Source organism: Leopardus geoffroyi, chromosome A1, assembly GCF_018350155.1.
Source record: "Leopardus geoffroyi isolate Oge1 chromosome A1, O.geoffroyi_Oge1_pat1.0, whole genome shotgun sequence".
NCBI classification, from domain to species: Eukaryota; Metazoa; Chordata; class Mammalia; order Carnivora; family Felidae; genus Leopardus; species Leopardus geoffroyi.
The window spans coordinates 236,882,019-236,898,615 of record NC_059326.1 but is presented as its reverse complement, the minus strand read 5'-3'; the positions used below and the strand labels follow the sequence as shown (position 1 = coordinate 236,898,615).

The 16,597-nt window shown below is 51.8% G+C and overlaps 1 long non-coding RNA gene across 1 annotated transcript; it reads left to right on the top strand.

Annotated features, from left to right (window-relative positions):
• The first annotated feature begins 10,671 nt into the window (after positions 1–10,671).
• On the top strand, positions 10,672–16,069 carry LOC123579137. Its single transcript, XR_006702640.1, has 3 exons — positions 10,672–11,096; positions 11,955–12,155; positions 12,257–16,069. It is a non-coding gene; the product is annotated as an uncharacterized LOC123579137 (long non-coding RNA).
• Positions 16,070–16,597: the final 528 nt, after the last annotated feature.

Below are 16,597 nucleotides of genomic sequence, written 5' to 3'. Positions count from 1 at the left end.
AAGAAGCTTCTCAGGACACAGCATGATCGTACGTACCTTGTTCTCCACGTGGACCATTCACCATATAAGACCTCCTAGGGCCATCGCCATGGACCTCTGGTCACTCAGTCTGCAACCCAGGATCTATATCTGGACACAGTGATGTCATCTCTAGCCCTAACGGTTGGAGTCAGGTTAGGGAGCCGGCAACGGAAGGCTCATCAATGGGGTGCTTGTGGGGCACAAAGTCAAAAGACGTCACGATGGGTTGAAAGTTCAGGCTGATGGAGTGAATGAGTGTTGGAACCTTTCCTCCGGGTGGAGACGCTGAAAAGGAAGGAACAGGTGGGGAGGTGGGCAACAGCATCCAGAAGATCCATTGGAAAGACCGTGCAAGATCTGAAATCATCGATCCCCATCAGTGGCTACATAGTGCTTCTAATTTTCTGTAAGGTTTTTTTTTTATATATATATATGGATCAGCTATGCAGTTATATGGAAAATGCATACTTAATATATCAGGCTTCAGTAAAAGAGAATTACATGTAAGTATGTGTGTCTTTTCTATCCCTCTCCCTTCCCTTCCCTCTCTAGTGCCGTGACCTGGCCTCACAGCCCAACGCTGCCTGGGACGGCTCAGGTCAGCATGTGTCCTCCTGAAGAAGGCTGCTGTTGGCACGCCCCAGCGGGGAGAAATTTGGCTTTCCTCTGGCTGGTGCAGAATGGACCTAGCTTTCAGAGGACCCACGGCCGGGGGAGGATGCTACCAACTCCCACCCCATGATCTGCTTGCTGCAGTCCTCTGCCTGAGAAAGACAAGTCTCTGTCAGAGTGTGTTTGCTGAGGTGACAAAGAGCCCCCGGCCCCAGTGGCTCCCCTCCATCACGGCCCAGTGCAGGGTGGTAAGGATGAGGGAGGCCATGGCTACCAGGGAAGTTCTACGTGTGGCTCTTCCCTCCTCTTGCAAACTCAGGACACCACCCCTATCATCGCTTTTGTGTCTAATCCATGCTCTATAACCTCCAAGTGGCTGGTTTCCCAGCAATGACTTTTTCCACGCCCTTTGTGCCCTCTACCCCTGTACATGAGTTACTCCATCCCCGTGCATCGTGGGTGGATGGAAACAGACCAGTCAGAAGGACAGCGGCTCCGTAACTATTTCTTCATGGGAAAACGTGTATCCCACCCACTTTGGCCTAAACGACAACAGTTAAACTCTCTTTTGTTTAAATCTTGCATTGTGTCTCGATCAGAGGAGAAAAAAAAATCTCTGCTCCAAATTGAGCAGGTGTCCCTGGCGTTAAACGTGACGCGTCGAAATGAAGAGAAACGTCGTCACTGGCTGATAACCAAGGGCTAACCATGAAGAGAACAAAGCCTAAACGGGTTTTCCTGCGACGTGTAGAAAACGGTGGCCTCAGAAATGTGTCAGTCACGAGGTTCACGCGATGTGTCATAAAAGAACGCAATTTTATCTCCAGTGATGCCTATTAGTAATTACAGACAACACCGCATAATGTTCTTCTGCTTTTCTTTGGGTTAGTTTTTATCCCCCAAGTAGGAAAACCCGGACGGCAGCAGTGTGATGGTCAGGGACATGTATGTGGTTCACAAACACCTGTGAGGCGTCCTGCGGGGGGCCCAGGACCCTGGCTCTGCGTTCGCCGCGCTGTTTTGAAGTTCCATCCCTGCAGGGCCCGCCGCCCGCTCCCTGTCCCGGGGCTGGCGGGGCGGTTTCAAATGCAGGCAAGTCTGGAAGCCACGAAAGCCGGCCCACAGGCTCAGCCCCGTGTCGCCGTGTGCCGTGCCGCTCACAGCCTGGGGGCAAGCAACTTTCCTGCCTTGAGGAAGCGAGTCTTGCTGTCAGTGCTTTCTCAGAGGAAATGCATTTCTGTTTCAAGCGTGAAGAGGAGAGTCTCTATGAAAGAAGAAAGCCGGTGCCCCGGGACGCGTCCGGGTGTGTGTTTATGAGCTAAGCCCTGGAAGAGGCATTAGATCTCCGGCTTTTGAGTTGTAACAAATACTGCGGATTTAAAACAGGTGAAATTGCCTTCCGATGACAGGGAGCACGTCACTCAACGCTTGCGTCCTCGCCTTTCGTAAACGGCTGTGGACAAATTTTTACCACGATCTTTGTCGTGTTGACTCTTGGCCGGCGAAAGCCTCAAAGCCCTACCAGAAAGGGCAGGCATGCGGGCGAGGTCAATCCCCTGAGACCCAACGTATGAAAAATAAATAAATTAAAAGGAAAGCCAGACTCTGTGTGTGGAGATTATAACAAGGACAGTATGTTTCTTCTTAAAAGACAGCTCAGAAGAGCAAAGCCGACTTGGAGAGGAGGGAAAACACAAGATCCCTCGGTGGACAGGAACTGACAGGGAATTTTGATAGAAAACAGTCGCTTTGCTTTATCCCCCTGGAAGGTGCACGGAAGGGCAGCTCCGGGCCCATGGCCTGCAGCGTGGTTACAGACTGCAGGCCTCGCTCTGGGGTTCAAAGTGTTCCCACTAAGACTGGCAAAGTGTGTCTTTGGGGACATCGGTGAGATGTTAACTTGGCATCGTGGCTTGGAAGGGTTAGGGCCGTGTGGGCACAGTCAGGGAGTCCCTTCCTTGTCATTTTCAGTAACTTCCCCGCCCTTTTGAGGCCCATTTTCCACCCAGGAGCCGAAAGCTCACTGTCTCCTGGACTTACAAGATGCCTGGTCTCAGCGCTTCCAGGATTTCCTCCCCGGAGATCCCGCCTGGAATCTGGCCCTGGCCCCGCTTGGAAGGGGGAGGTGCCGGGTCGGTGGCCTCTATTCCTGCATTCCCTCTCTACACTGAGAGAACCGGCTAACTCAGCACAGAAGACGAGCCCGAGCCTCACGTGCCATCCGTGGACCAAGTAGTTGTGTGTGAACGGCATCTCTGGGGCCTTTATCCAAGGGTGCTGGTGGCTGGTGCGTTCAGCACGCAGCGATTCTGTGTCACAGTTGTCCCTGTGGATGCCCTAACCTTGCTTAGGGGATTTCTCTTCCACTCTAACTGGCTGTGGGGCATTAACACAGACACACGTGGCTTGTTTTGCAAGTCACTTTGGTCATGAAGAAAAGGAATTTGGTGCTGGCTGGTCATCCTGGGGGACTTGAAAGGCCTGATACTATTAAAAATGGGACCCAGCAGCTGATGGTCTCCAGCGATGAAAGATCTACTTAAATATGGCTCTGGTCCTTGAAGGAAGGGCTCACTGCAGGCAAGGGCTGGGGACACCGCCTGGCCATGTCACAGAACAATATGGCGAGCGTGGAGACATGGGGAGTGGGCTGGCCCTTTATGGCTGTACTGGGAGCTCCAAGGGCACTTATAAGCTCAGAGTGTCAAATCTGAGGCTCTAAGTGTTCTCAGAACCAGAACCTTTGTCTGTACTAACAGACCCCTCGTTCGCAGGCTGCATTGGGGTTGAGTACTCCACAACCAAGCCCAAAGTTTGAACCAGTGACAAGGCCAGTTGAATTCATAGCCTCTCCAGATCTTGTCTGAAAGTTGGGGTTTTGGCCAAGAAGGAAGGGGACTCTATACATGGCAGGAGGACATAGGAGTGCATTTGGAGACTGAGATATGTTGGATCCTAAACCTCTCCGCTGGTTCCGGTTTCTGCTTGCAAATTATAATTAATTATAAACAGCAGAACCCACTCCAGTGATCTGAACCAGAAAACAGCATTTACTCAAGGCTACCAGGCATCCTACAGACTCCTTGGGAGCCCAGATCACCCCCTGCTACTGGCTTTGGATGAAAGTCACACGAGTGATGCTGGCCACTGGTCTCCAGGGCCTCCAGCACTGGCACTGTCTTCATGGCGAAAGACCCTCCTTGCCTCATCCCCAGTGGTAGGTCCTGCTGGGGCTCTGCTTCTGCCAGGGCTCCTTCCCCAATGCAGCTCCCTCCTTTCTTTCCTTCCTTCTCCCTCCCCCTGCCCTCTGTTCCTCCCTCCCTCCCTCCCTCCCTCCCTCCCTCCCGTCCTCTTTCTTTCCCTTCCTTCCTCCCTCCCATTGTGTGTGTTGATACCTATTCTGGCAAGGACAGTATAATAGGGAATGAGTACAAGCTCTCTTGTGTCCAAGGAGCATGTTGTGGTTGGAGAGTAAAGGTAACGTGAGGTGAACTACAGTAGACGTAAGACGGGTTGCGAGACTGTCAATAAATACAGCTCAATAACAGGGCAGAGCCCTATTCATCCCTGGGAGAGGGGGGCAGAGGGTAACGATTGGTCGGGAACAGTGGTCTCCTGTGACCCCGTAAACTTTCTCCCGAAGCAGGGTCAGCTGACACCGGCTGCCAAATCAGCCCAGGAGCGGGGTCCCCTCTGCCCGGTGGGGCTTCCTGTCTGAGACCCAGGACCATATTGCTTACCCTGGGAGGACTACTGGTCGCTCCCCTCCACCTCACGTTCCTTGTTCCCTCTCTGGAAGTCTTTGTGCCATCTGATTTTCCTAACTCAAAGTCACTGTTTTTTCTGAGCATCTTCAGAATGGGAGGGCATATGTCCCAAAGGAAATAATGGCCCCAAATGTGCAGGACACATTTTCTGTTTCTGGCTTGGGCTGCAGACGGTCAGAGCTGCAGCTACATCTACACAGCCAGCTGGTGACCTCAGTGGCTTTTGCGGGGGTCTCTGCTGGGCTCTCGTGTCCACTTGGCCGGCCTTACAGGGGCTGCCCCCCTCCCCGGCGTGGTCGGAGAATGCATGGGACCTACGGAGGGGCGGCCATCTGCGAGCACTTCTGCAGAGACAATTTCAGGGGACGGGTCTCGCATCACCCCCGCCAAGCTCTTTTCCAAAGGGACCTTGAGCCTGGGTCACATGGCTGTAGCATCTCCACTGCTTTATTTCTCATTTTCCCCTTTGTTGCAGCTCTAAATTAAACTGCTGGAGAATGAAGCATTTTATATCATAATAATGCCTGTCAGTTCTTTACCGTGCATGATAAAGTATAAATCCTTTAATTAACTTTTTTTTTTTTAAATAACAAATACTAAGAACTGTTCTTGGATCTTAATAAGGACACATTTTCTATATTCCTTCCTCTTTTCATTCTGTGTCTGCCGACCTGTTGTACCTTACATTATCAATCTCCACGTAATCAACTTGGTGACACATTCTGTTTTGGGGATGTTGTTTCAACTTGAACAATAACTTGAGTTCCACTCGTTGAGATTTTCTTGTCATATCCCCAGTATATGTAATTTTGACTGAAATTTATATTTCAAAAAAAAGCGTCTGGGAATCGTCAGGGTACTACTAATCAGGAACGGAGCAAATTCAAGCTAGAAGTAATTCGTCTTCAAAACAAGGAACCGGTAAATTTAGAATGTCTTTGCATGATCTCAGCTCTGGGCCTAGCAATTAAATCTCATATGCTACCAGGTTTTTATAATTATAATATATTATGTGATGCTCTATTTTTTTTTTCATTAACTCACCTCCTACTAGTAGTACAGATTTGTATCTTGCTCAACAGTGTGTAATGTACATGAAAGTAATAAAACTGCGTTCAAATACACATTTCATAATTCAGGATTATCACACCATTATTCCTGATTAGGAAACGTTGTACCTGTACTTGAAGATGTATGTGAGCTACCCCAGTCTGGTTTCAAAGGACCCAAACACCAGCCCAAGAAACTCTGGATAGATTTTCCAGGTTAAAAATGACAATGTGGTTGTTAATGAAAACTAATGACGGTAACTCACAGAGTCACTGATTTCCCAATTGCGTTTGAAAAAGCATAGCTCTCGTTGCCCCAGGGAGCGCAGAAAAGTTTGTTTTCCGTTGCTCATCTGTTCATTCATTCGAGCAGAATATGGTTAGCTCGAGAGGCGGATGCTGGGCGGGTCCCAGCAAGTGTCCAGTGTGCAAAGGTGGCCACGGTGGGAGGAAAGTCTTTGGAGCCTTAAAGCCCTGTGGTCCTGCTTCCCAGAGGAGAACTGGGAATTTTGGGAGGAGGTACAAGGGCACTGGAACAGCAACAGGGGCCTCAGGTGAGGTTGGGCTTGGCTTTGGTGGCCATCAGCCATACCTGGGGCGTGGGGGCAGCTTAGATGATTAGCTGTTCAAAGGAATGTTCACTGGCACATGTATGAAGCCACCCTTTGAACTGAGTCCTGATTTGGGGGAGGGGTTGGCAGCCCTTTTGATTTTCACATTTCATGATGAGCTGGGCCAGCTGCCTGTGTATGTTTTCTACATCGGTCACATCATGGGATTGTCATACACCGTTTCTGCATCACGTCTAATGAAAAAAGAGTGACATTGATGAAATGGATCATGAGTGCTTAGTTTCAAGCTCATGATTTTAATTCTGATTTGGTCATAGAACCACTTATGCTTAACTTTGGTGTTCAGTCTAAACACAATGTGGTTATCCTTCTAATGTTAACATTTAAAGGGTTTCATAGCCTCTTTCAGCTGCTAATACCGTATACAGAGACACGTGTACTGAAAACAATACAAGAGAAAATACAAAGAGAAAATAGACACGATCTCTTAAACGCTTCTGAATGACTGTTTTAAAAACCCAGAAAATTCGATTGACAACCTCACGTGACATAAATTAAAAAAAGAGCCTAGCTAATCGAATAGCCAGTACTATATATTTTAATATTAAAACATTTCTCATATGCTTAATTCTTTAGCACTCAGAGAATCAGGGCAGCATTTTGAAAAAGGGAGTTGGTGTTCAAGAGGTCTCTTCCACTTTGCACAGACCTCTCTTTCTTCTTGGTGAGAAGGTTACCCCGTGTCTGTCCTCACCACCCTTACCAGAGTCATCACCACATCACCAGAACGGCCGGCGGGTACGTGCAAAGCCCTTGTGGACTGCAGCGGGCACGGAATGGGCTTTATGGAACGCGGGACCCTTTATCGACATCTGGGAAGAAAGTACTCTACCCGAATGGATTTTTCACACACGCAGTACTTACGTCTTAAATCACCTTTGCATCGCATTTAACAGAATTTTGTGACCTTGTGTGACTCCTTAAGATAAATAAGCTGAGTCCGGTTTTATATTTCCTTGTAATGCCGGGAAATTATTCAAATATCAATTATAAGTGACCCTATCTGGACTCTAGATACAGAGAAAAGCTGTTTAACTCACATCGGCTCTCTATTTTTTTTTTTTTTTTAATTCCTACGCTGTCTTCTCCTTTTTTCCTTGTCCTCTTTGTGGCCCTTCACTCATAGCTGAGTGATTTCTGCTGCTTCATTATTCTTTTCCCAAATGATATTTCTGGTGTTACTTTTCATTTGCTGCCTCTGATCTTCTGTTTACTGGAAAAGAGTTACTTTTGTTTGTTTGGATCGTGTACAAAAACAGTACATGATACAGCTGCTTGGGGAAAACAGGGCGGCTGCCTCCTAAGATAAACACAGAGTTTCCATCTGAGCCAGCAATGCCCCGTAGCTACGGCCGGAATGAAATGACAATGTGCATCCACCCAGAAACGTGTACGTGGATGACCAAAGCAGCACTGGTCACAGAAGTCAAAATGGGGGAACGAGGGGCGCCTGGGTGGCTCAGTCGGTTAAGCATCCAACTTCGGCTCAGGTCATGATCTCACATCACAGTTCATGAGTTTGAGCCCCTCGTCGGGCTCTGTGCTGACCGCTCAGAGCCCGGAGCCTGTTTCGGATTCTGTGTCTCCCTCTCTCTCTGCCCCTCCCCCACTCACGCTCTGTTTCCCCTCTGTCTCAAAAATAAATAAACGTTTGGGGCGCCTGGGTGGCGCAGTCGGTTAAGCGTCCGACTTCAGCCAGGTCATGATCTCGCGGTCCGTGAGTTTGAGCCCCGCGTCAGGCTCTGGGCTGATGGCTCGGAGCCTGGAGCCTGTTTCCGATTCTGTGTCTCCCTCTCTCTCTGCCCCTCTCCCGTTCATGCTCTGTCTCTCTCTGTCCCAAAAATAAATAAACGTTGAAAAAAAAATTAAAAAAATAATAATAAATAAATAAATAAACGTTAAAAATTTTTTTTAAAAAACGGGGGAACGACCCAAACACCCCACAGCGGGCGACTAGATAAACAAAATGAAGCGGTCTACCCTTACATGGGGATAGAATTCAACTGTGAAGCTGCCACCACGTGGATGAACCTTGAAAACGTGGTGTGCAGCAGGAGAAAGCGGACGCAGAGACCACTTCTGTGGCTGCCTTCGCATGAAATGTCCAAGCAAATCCACGGAGACACAGGCAGATCCATGTTGCCCAGGGCAGAGGCGGGAGTGGCTTGGGGAGGGGTATGACGGGTGCCGCCACAGGGCTCCTTCTGAGGTGACAAAATCGTTCTAAAGCGGACTGTGGTGGCGTTTGCAGAACTCCACGTAGACTGAGTCCCTGCACTGTCTACCCCGAAGGAGCCCGTTGTGTGGAGTGAGTTCTATCTCAATAAAGCTGGGACAGCAGCGACAGTGCCCAGCGCTGGGTCAGACCCTGGGGGTGCCGCTGTGCCTCGAGTGGCCCGACGGCTTTCCCTTCCAACTATCTTCTGACTCCTGCGTATTTTCTGGGGAGTAAGCTCTGCCACTTTTCGGACGTTAATTATTTGCATGCAAAACAGTCTCCAGGGTTCGGGGACACATGTTTTAGCCTGGAAAATGGGAACTCTGGGCCTCAACACCCAAAGGCATGTTAAAGTTACAAGTCCAGGGTGGGTGCGGGGGGGGGGCGTAGGTGAGGCAGGTGGGGGTGGGGAAGCCCCGTGGGGAGGGGGAGGAAGAGGAAAGAGGGGGGGAGGGGACAGCTGGCTGAGGAGACCCCCGCCCAGCTCTGCCCCTCGTTGGGGTTCTGCTTTCCCAGTGCTCCCCCAGTACACATTGTGATCCTCACTGTCCGGGACTGGGGCTGGCACCCCCGGGACAGAATGCCCGCCGCTGCCCTGTCCTGCCTCCGCCCTTCTGACGTCCACACGAGGCAGAAGCACCCCAGGCAGCAGTGTTGGAGTCTGAAAGAGGGGAGTCTAAAACCACCCGCACGCTCAGAAAACGTTCAGACTTGAGTTTGACGAAGGCACAGACACCCCGGTACGTGCTGCTACTTCCAGGACGAGGCGTGACTAGTGATTTAGTTTCGCGACACAGGAGAAACATCTCCGGGCTCCTGAACCCAGTCACGGGGAAAGGTAGGTGTCCTGCTCACCAGCGGCCAGCGGGCCACGCACAGAGGGCCGCCCTCGGTTACGTAACCTCGTATCTCAGAACGACTCTGGCCTCGGCTTAAAATAGATGAATTTCCCATAGAGCTCTGGCCTAACACGTAGTGAGAACAGACAAGGCCGTTCAAATGGAAGGTCACAGACAGAAAAGCTCAAGATCATGCAGTTTTCCTTCTGGCCGTTGGAGGAGGCAGATTCCCAAAATATGTCAATGGCAGGTGGAAGAATGATTAGTGTTTTATGCTATCAGCCAGCACGGCATGTTACATGTGTGTCAGTGTTTTTGAAAAGAAGGGAGGAGGAGGAGAAGGGAGAAAAGGAGGAGGGAGAGGAGGAGGAGGAAGAAAAGGAAGGAGAGGAGGAGGAGGGAGGAGGAGGAGGCAGAGAAGGAGGAGGAGGAGGGAAAGGAGGAAGAGAGGGAGGGAGAGAAGGAGGAGAAGAGAAGAGGGAGAGGGGGAGGGAGAGGAGGAGGGAGAGGAGGAGGAGGGAAAGGAGGAAGAGAGGGAGAGAGAGGAGCAGGAGAGAGGAAGGAGAGGAGGAAGGAGAGGAGGAGGAGGGAGAGAAGGAGGAGGAGGAGGGAAAGGAGGAAGAGAGGGAGGGAGAGGAGGAGGGAGAGGAGGAGGGAAAGGAGGAAGAGAGGGAGGGAGAGAGGGAAGGAGAGGAGGGAGAGGGGGAGGAGGAGGAGAGCAAAAAGACACGAGGGAAGACAGGGTCAACATTCAAAGAGACGAGCAACTCAGCCGCCTCCGGGTAGTTAAGTGAGATGCTGGGACCCGCGGTCTCATTTTCTCCCTTCCTTTTGGTGCTTTCTCAGCCTGCTGTAGATTGAAGAAAATAGGAATAAGCATCTTTCGACCACAAACAGATGTGCTTGATAAAGAAAATGTCAGCAAAAATACTAGAGCGGCCCGTCACAGCAGCTTTCTGACAGATAGAGGGAAAAGGTAAAAAATGTTCTATCATGTCCGACAAGGTGTTCTTTTTGAGATTTAAAGATCACTGTGCAACTTTAAACATGTTTGTCACTCCGGCTCAGACTGCAGTTATCTGGGGTTCAGAAGAACTTTATCAGCTCGGCAGAGGGGGGGGGAAGAAAGCAGCCGTTCCCCATTTATCTCGGCTCGGTTCCCTTCAAAGCCAACAAATAAATTACAGTGTACATTTGATACAAATTGATTTCTTAACTCAAATAACAATGTTGTCCTCCCGGTCGGGCCATGTGTCACTCACTCGCGAGCCTGAGTGAAAGCCTCAATCTGTCTGTGTGACAGAAATAGGGCTGGCGGGGCTCACCGGGGAATGCTAATCGCCCGGGCCGGCCGGCCTTTGTGGGGAGGCCGCGATAAGGGGGATCGGGCCGGCCTGTCACGCGGCGCGGGGCCCCGTCTGCGTCTGTTCCCGCCGGCTCCCCGGGCCCCCGGCCCTGCCATCCCATCTCACGTGGGAAAATAAAGAGGCGGCCACCGCGGCCGAGACGCCGGTGGCTGGGACGCGGGGCCGGGGCCCGGGTGAAAGGCAGCCCATTGAATCTCTCCGGCTGATCTTATCGGCCGCCGGAGAAATGAGATATTGGCAGGGCCCGGGGACCGTCTCCCAGCTGAGCAGGTTAATAAGGTTGGGAGGTAGGCCACGGGCTAATTGGATTTGCCCCGGCCCACAGAGTGGCAGGCCCACTGCCAGAGAGACAGACGCGGGGCGGGCGGCTTCTCCTTTGTTTAGACCCGAGCCGAGCCGGGAGAGGGAGAAATGAGGCCGCCCCTTGGAAGGCGACGTGTCTTCCCGAAATCCCGGCCCCGGGCAGACCCCGAGTCTCACCCTCTGCGGCTGAAGCGGCTGGCTTCTGATTTGCACCAGAGAGTGTTTAACCTCGCCGACCCTGGGCGGCAGGTGCATGTGGGAATCTCAGAGCCCGGGAGCCGGCTGGAGGTGAGGAGGGGGCTGGTGGGGGGGGGGGGCTGGACGGTGGGCCCCTGAGCCTGTGCGGCCCCCCCGAGCCGCCCCTCTGTGGTGTCCCGATGGGCGCTAAGCTGCTACCCTTGGGACGCGAAAGGGGAAAGGGTCTGCGTGCCACTGTGCGGGGCACGCGAGTCAGGCCCCCACTGCCTGGGGGGCCTACAGCGGGGTGTCTCTCCTCCCGATCCGTCCCCGTGCCCGGGGCACCGCTCCACACCAGAGCCACGGAGCTGGGACAGAAGGCACCCTCCCCGGAGTCTCCACGGCACCCCAGCACCCGTGGTTTGTCACGGTGACCCATATTTAACACTGACCTTGGGTTGGAAAATGCAGAGCTCTCGGTGCACTCAAATGACGTCCAGACTGTCCCTGACGATTTTATCCCAGATGTATTATTTCGGTTGAGTTTAATGTATGGGAATTAACTGCAGGGTGAATTTTATTAAGGGTAGATTTTTCTTTGGGGGGTGCCTTTCCATTACCTTACATTACCTAACGTCTTTAAATTGTTTTGCAAAATATCTTTAGCCTTCAAAATCACTCATCTAACTACTCTAGCCAGACTCGGCTCATTCACTGTTAGGCTCTGATACGACGCTCTCCCCAGGAGAGAAACAGTATGTTAGCAAATGTCCAGCTGACTAATGTATACTTTTTCCAGCATCTTTCGTTAGGTACCTAGAAAACACCCTGCAGCATAGATGTTCAACTCAGACAATTAATACAAAAATAAACAATGTCAGGTTTTCCTAGGGGGTACCTCAGAGAATGTTGATGTTATGAAGAAAATCGTGCTCCATATCTATTTTTTCTGCTACGTTTTCTGCCCAGCGACATTTGTGGAAGGACAGTCGCCATCACCCTTGGATTGGGGGTTTCAGAGGAGATAAAGACAAGCGGTTAAAGACTTGCCATCAAAGGGCACACTATCTACATGATGTCCGTGTACAATGTTGAGAAATCTGGGGGAGCCTCGCCCCACACGTCCTTCTCACGGGTGATTCTATGCCACTTGAGAAGTACAAGAATCAGGTAGACTAAATAAAGTGCCTGTTCTGTTTCCAGTAAAGCTAACTAGGAGAATGTGACTGAGGCCCGAGGCACCAAATGTCCTCCTTTTTTGTGGCCTGTAGGTGTGGGCCACAGCCAGGATGATGGAGGAGGGCCGGGCCTCACCTGGCCCCACTAGGAAGCAGCAGAAAGGGCCTGGAGTCCCGTGGACATCAGGCTGGCGTCCAAATGAGTTATCAGGCGGCAGGGATACTGACTCCACTTTCTTCCCCGTATGAGCCACTCTGATGTCAAGGGCGAGAGCTGAGACTAGGGGGGAAGGCCATTCTGGAGGTGAGGGGCCGAGTCTCCCCAAAGCACACTGACATGGGAAGTTGCCTACATGGGGGCAAGCAAGATCCAGAATGCTTAACAGAGTTCCAGGCTCCAGAGCCTCGATTAAGTTTCCCAAAGTGGAATGAGTTAGAGGTAATTTTTTTTTTTTGGCCTTTTGGGATATTAACCCTATTGATTTATTTATCCAAAAACATCATTTGCGGACTGCCTGCCGTGTGCCTCCAGATACATCCATGAACAAACATGGGGAGACCCTGGGGCCTCAGGAGCTGGAGCCGTAGGCGAGGAAGACAATCGACATCAACTATAAACTTAATTAAATGTAAATAAGTCAATGTGTTGGCGGTTTTGAGTGTCCTAGATGAAAATAAAGCGAGCCAGGTCAGGGAGAAGGAAAGCGGGGGACAGATGCTGTGTCTGACATAAGTGTGGTCAGGGCTGGCCTTACGGAGAAGGTGGGTAAGGGAGAAGTCACAATCTGTGGCCTCCGGGGGGGCAGGGGGCTCGCTGAGAAGGACAACTGCAGGAGAGGCAGTTTAGGGGGTATGATCAGGCTTGCGATCGCTGGGAGGTGTTCATGGGTTTATTTGTTACCATTGGATGTTTCTGGAGAGGCCGCGGTATAGGAGACAAGCTGGGTAGAAGGACAAATCTGGAAAATGTCAGCATCTGAATGGTGTGTTGGAAACCAGGGCACTTGAAGAGACCACGAAGGAAGCTAGTCGGGATGGAGAAGAGGAGGGGCCACACTGGGGGTCCCAGGGGAGCAGACGAATGGGGCCTGGAAGGAGGTGCAGCCGGAGAGGTTGCTCGTGCTGGAGGGTGACAGCCGAGTCCCGGGAGGGAGCAGGCTGCACGAGGCCTGGAGCGCCCTGCGTCCCGAGGGCCCTGCGGCCAAGGAAAGCAAAGACCCAGGGGGTAGCTGGAAGGGGGTGTGGGCACAGGGAAGGGATTTTGCTTGATTCTTTGCTTCTCTGGGGGAGAAGTGGTAGCTAGAGCCTAAGGGGGTGATGAGCAGAGGAGGACCCCGGGGAGAGATGTGGTGAGCAGGGTGGGACCCAGCGGGCAGGTGAGCTGTTCCTCAGCTTCCTGTATCCTTCAGTAAGCGTGTGTGTGTGCACCTGTCACTGCAGGGACGGTGGGGGCGGGGGGGCGCACCGTGCAGAGGCTCCTCCCCACGGCCCTTTGTTCCTTAAGTAAGAGCCATCGGTGTGTGACTCAGGTCCCTGAAGCAGATGTCAAGGCAGATGCAAACGGGTAAGGAGCCCCGGGGTCCCGGCACCTTCACTCCGACCAGCACCAAGCAGGCTCCAGGACGCCCGCGAGGGGCAGGGGGAGGAAGATGGGCTCAGGTCCCCTTTCCATTCTACGCTTCCACCCAAGTCAGCGTCACAAATGAGCCTCACAAGACGGTAACTGGCATTTTAGATTCATCGTCTGTTGGATATGCAGGTGTGGGAAGCCGAATTCCACTTACATGTTTATTTATTCCCTTTTTCTATAGGAAAAAGTGCTCGTGTTTAAAACTGATGTAACGTCAGCCGTGGTCAAAGACCTTGACTGGGTCATCCTGTCCTCAAAGGCGGCATCACCCAGAAAACAGCGATGGGAGCCTGTGACAGCCCAGCCGCTCTGGCTGCAGGTTTGGGGGGGGGGCTGGCGCTTGGAGCACAGGCCCCCTCCCTCTTGCCCCCTTGCTGAGACCCCCCAAAGCCCTGAATCTCTGTTCTAGGCCACCCCGCGGTGGGTTAGACAGCAACACGTTTGCTCACACTTAACGCCAGGCCTGTTGCTCCTGAGTTTTCGCCACGCGAGTGCCACGAAGCCAAGGTCACCGCAGCTGGCGCCCTTTCCAGACTTGCCCGGAGCGCACGGCCAGCCCCCAGCACTGCGCATTGTGCCTGGGTTCTGGCACCTCCCCCGAGTGACGATGACGTGTAAGTGTCACAGTGGCCACAACCCAGGTGCCCAAAGACCGCACCTCCCCAGGGAGGTTGCGGATGCAGACTCACAGGGGACCCCAGACCCCGAGGGGACGCCTGGCTCGGGGAGGGACAGGGTTTGGGGCGGCAGAGAATGGGCTTGCGTTGCCCTGGAAGGTGGTGCGAGCGAGCGGCTGATAGGTCGTGCCGGGCTTGGAGGGAACAACCTGCTGCGCTCTTGGGGACCCCGGCACAGCGACGGGGAGTGGGTGAGAACGTGCTGGAGAAGCCGGGCGCCGCGGGCACGTGAGGACTCGTCATTGAGGTCTGTTCTCTCACCTCTGCCGCCTGGTCCACACCTGACCTTTGTGGCCTGGGGACACAGAAAGGTATGTTATGGCCTGAATAGTCCTCTCTCAGACAACGAAGTTCCCCTGTCGTTACACGCGGCTCCCTGGGGGTGCTCCCATAACAAAGCGCCACAAACAGGGTGGCTGAAACAGAGATGGGTTGTCTCCCAGTTCTGGAGGCTGGAAGTCCGACACCAACGTGTGGGCAGGGCTGGTCCCCGAGAGCTGTGATGGCAAACCTGTTCAGGCCTCTCTCCTGGACTCTGGGGCTTGTCCGCAAGCCTTGGCGTCCCTGGCACATGCCTGTATGAGCCCCGTCTCTGCCTTCGGCTCACAGGGTGTCTCCAGGCTTGGGGCTTCCCTCTTCCATCAGGACACAGCCGTCTTGGGCCGTGGACCCACTCTCCCCCAGCATGACCTTGTCCTAGCTAATTACCCCAACGACGACCCAGTCACACTCTGAGACACTGGGGTTTAGGACTTCACCATATGGACTTCGCAGGGACACGACTCGACCCTGAATGGCAAGACCCTTATCCCTTCCTCAGAGATTCCCTGGAACTAATCAGCCTTCTTGCCCCATGCACCAAAGATCAATAATCCCTGACACCCGGGAGTAATCGCTAGAACTCCTCTGTTCCCGGTAACCTTACAAGGGAAGGGTGAGCTTCATTTTCCAGGTAATGAAAATGACGGGAAAAGGAGGGGAAGCTCAGAGAGGTTCAGTGAGTTATCCAAGGTCACACAGTGAGGAGTGAAGGTTCGGGAATTCAAATGTAGGCCGTGCCTACACGACCAGCCTGTGGTGGGCCTTTCCCGAAGACACAGGCACACACGTGCTCCTGAAGGCCTTGTACACGCCGGCTTCGGGAAATCCTTCTCCAACTGGCTGTGCTGTTTTTATGCACCCAGGAAACACTGAACACTACAGCATTGCTCTGAGGCTACTGGGTTTTACATACTTGAGATAATGAAAACACATCTTGGTGGAAAGTCGTGGGGTGTGTGTGTGTGTGTGTGTGTGTGTGTGTTTAAGGGCTTTTGTCTAATTACCTACTAGAGACGTTTTGTCCCCAAAGCAATCACAGTGCCGAATGTTCTGTTTATTCCGGTTGTCTGCTGCAGAAATGGGAAATATTAAATCAAGCCTTGCTCTCTGGAAGAAAAAAAAAAAAAGAGAGAAAGTCTATGGAATAAAATGCAATATTATAAGAACTGTTCTGCAGCAGAAGGGAGCACGTTCAGTCAGGGTAAATAAAGAAAAGAAAACAATTTCAACCAAACTTTGCTTCAAATTAAAATGCAGGTTTATTTTTAAAGAAAGAAAAATCACCCCTCACTGTAAGTGTATGTCTGGGACATAAACCTCTGATATAAAATTGGTCTTAAAATATTTTATGTGTAATGATTTCTTCCTTTAACGTTTTGAGAGTTTTATTATCTTTGGATACATATCAACACATTGTAGATGCAAAAGGGAGCAGCCTGCGGATACCAGAGAGAATTTTCAATAACATAATTACAGTGTCATAGCAAATCAACCAGTCCTTGCTCCTGAAATACATTCGGTGAGCAAAGAGACTTCCTGAGAATTTGGTGACTTCTTTCTTAGTTGGCCAGGTCTGCCATAACAAAATACAACAGACCGGGGGGCTCAATCGACAGGAATTTGTTTTGCTCATTCAACCTTCATTACGTCCTTCATGCAAATGCAGTCACTTTGGGCTTAGGGATTGAATGCAGGCCTTTTGTGGGGACACCCTTCAGTCCTTGGCAGCAAGGACATGATCGTTAGAGGGTACGTTTTTCCATGTGTAGAGGCTGGGGCTAGTTCCAGAGAAGGTGTTGCTCTGGG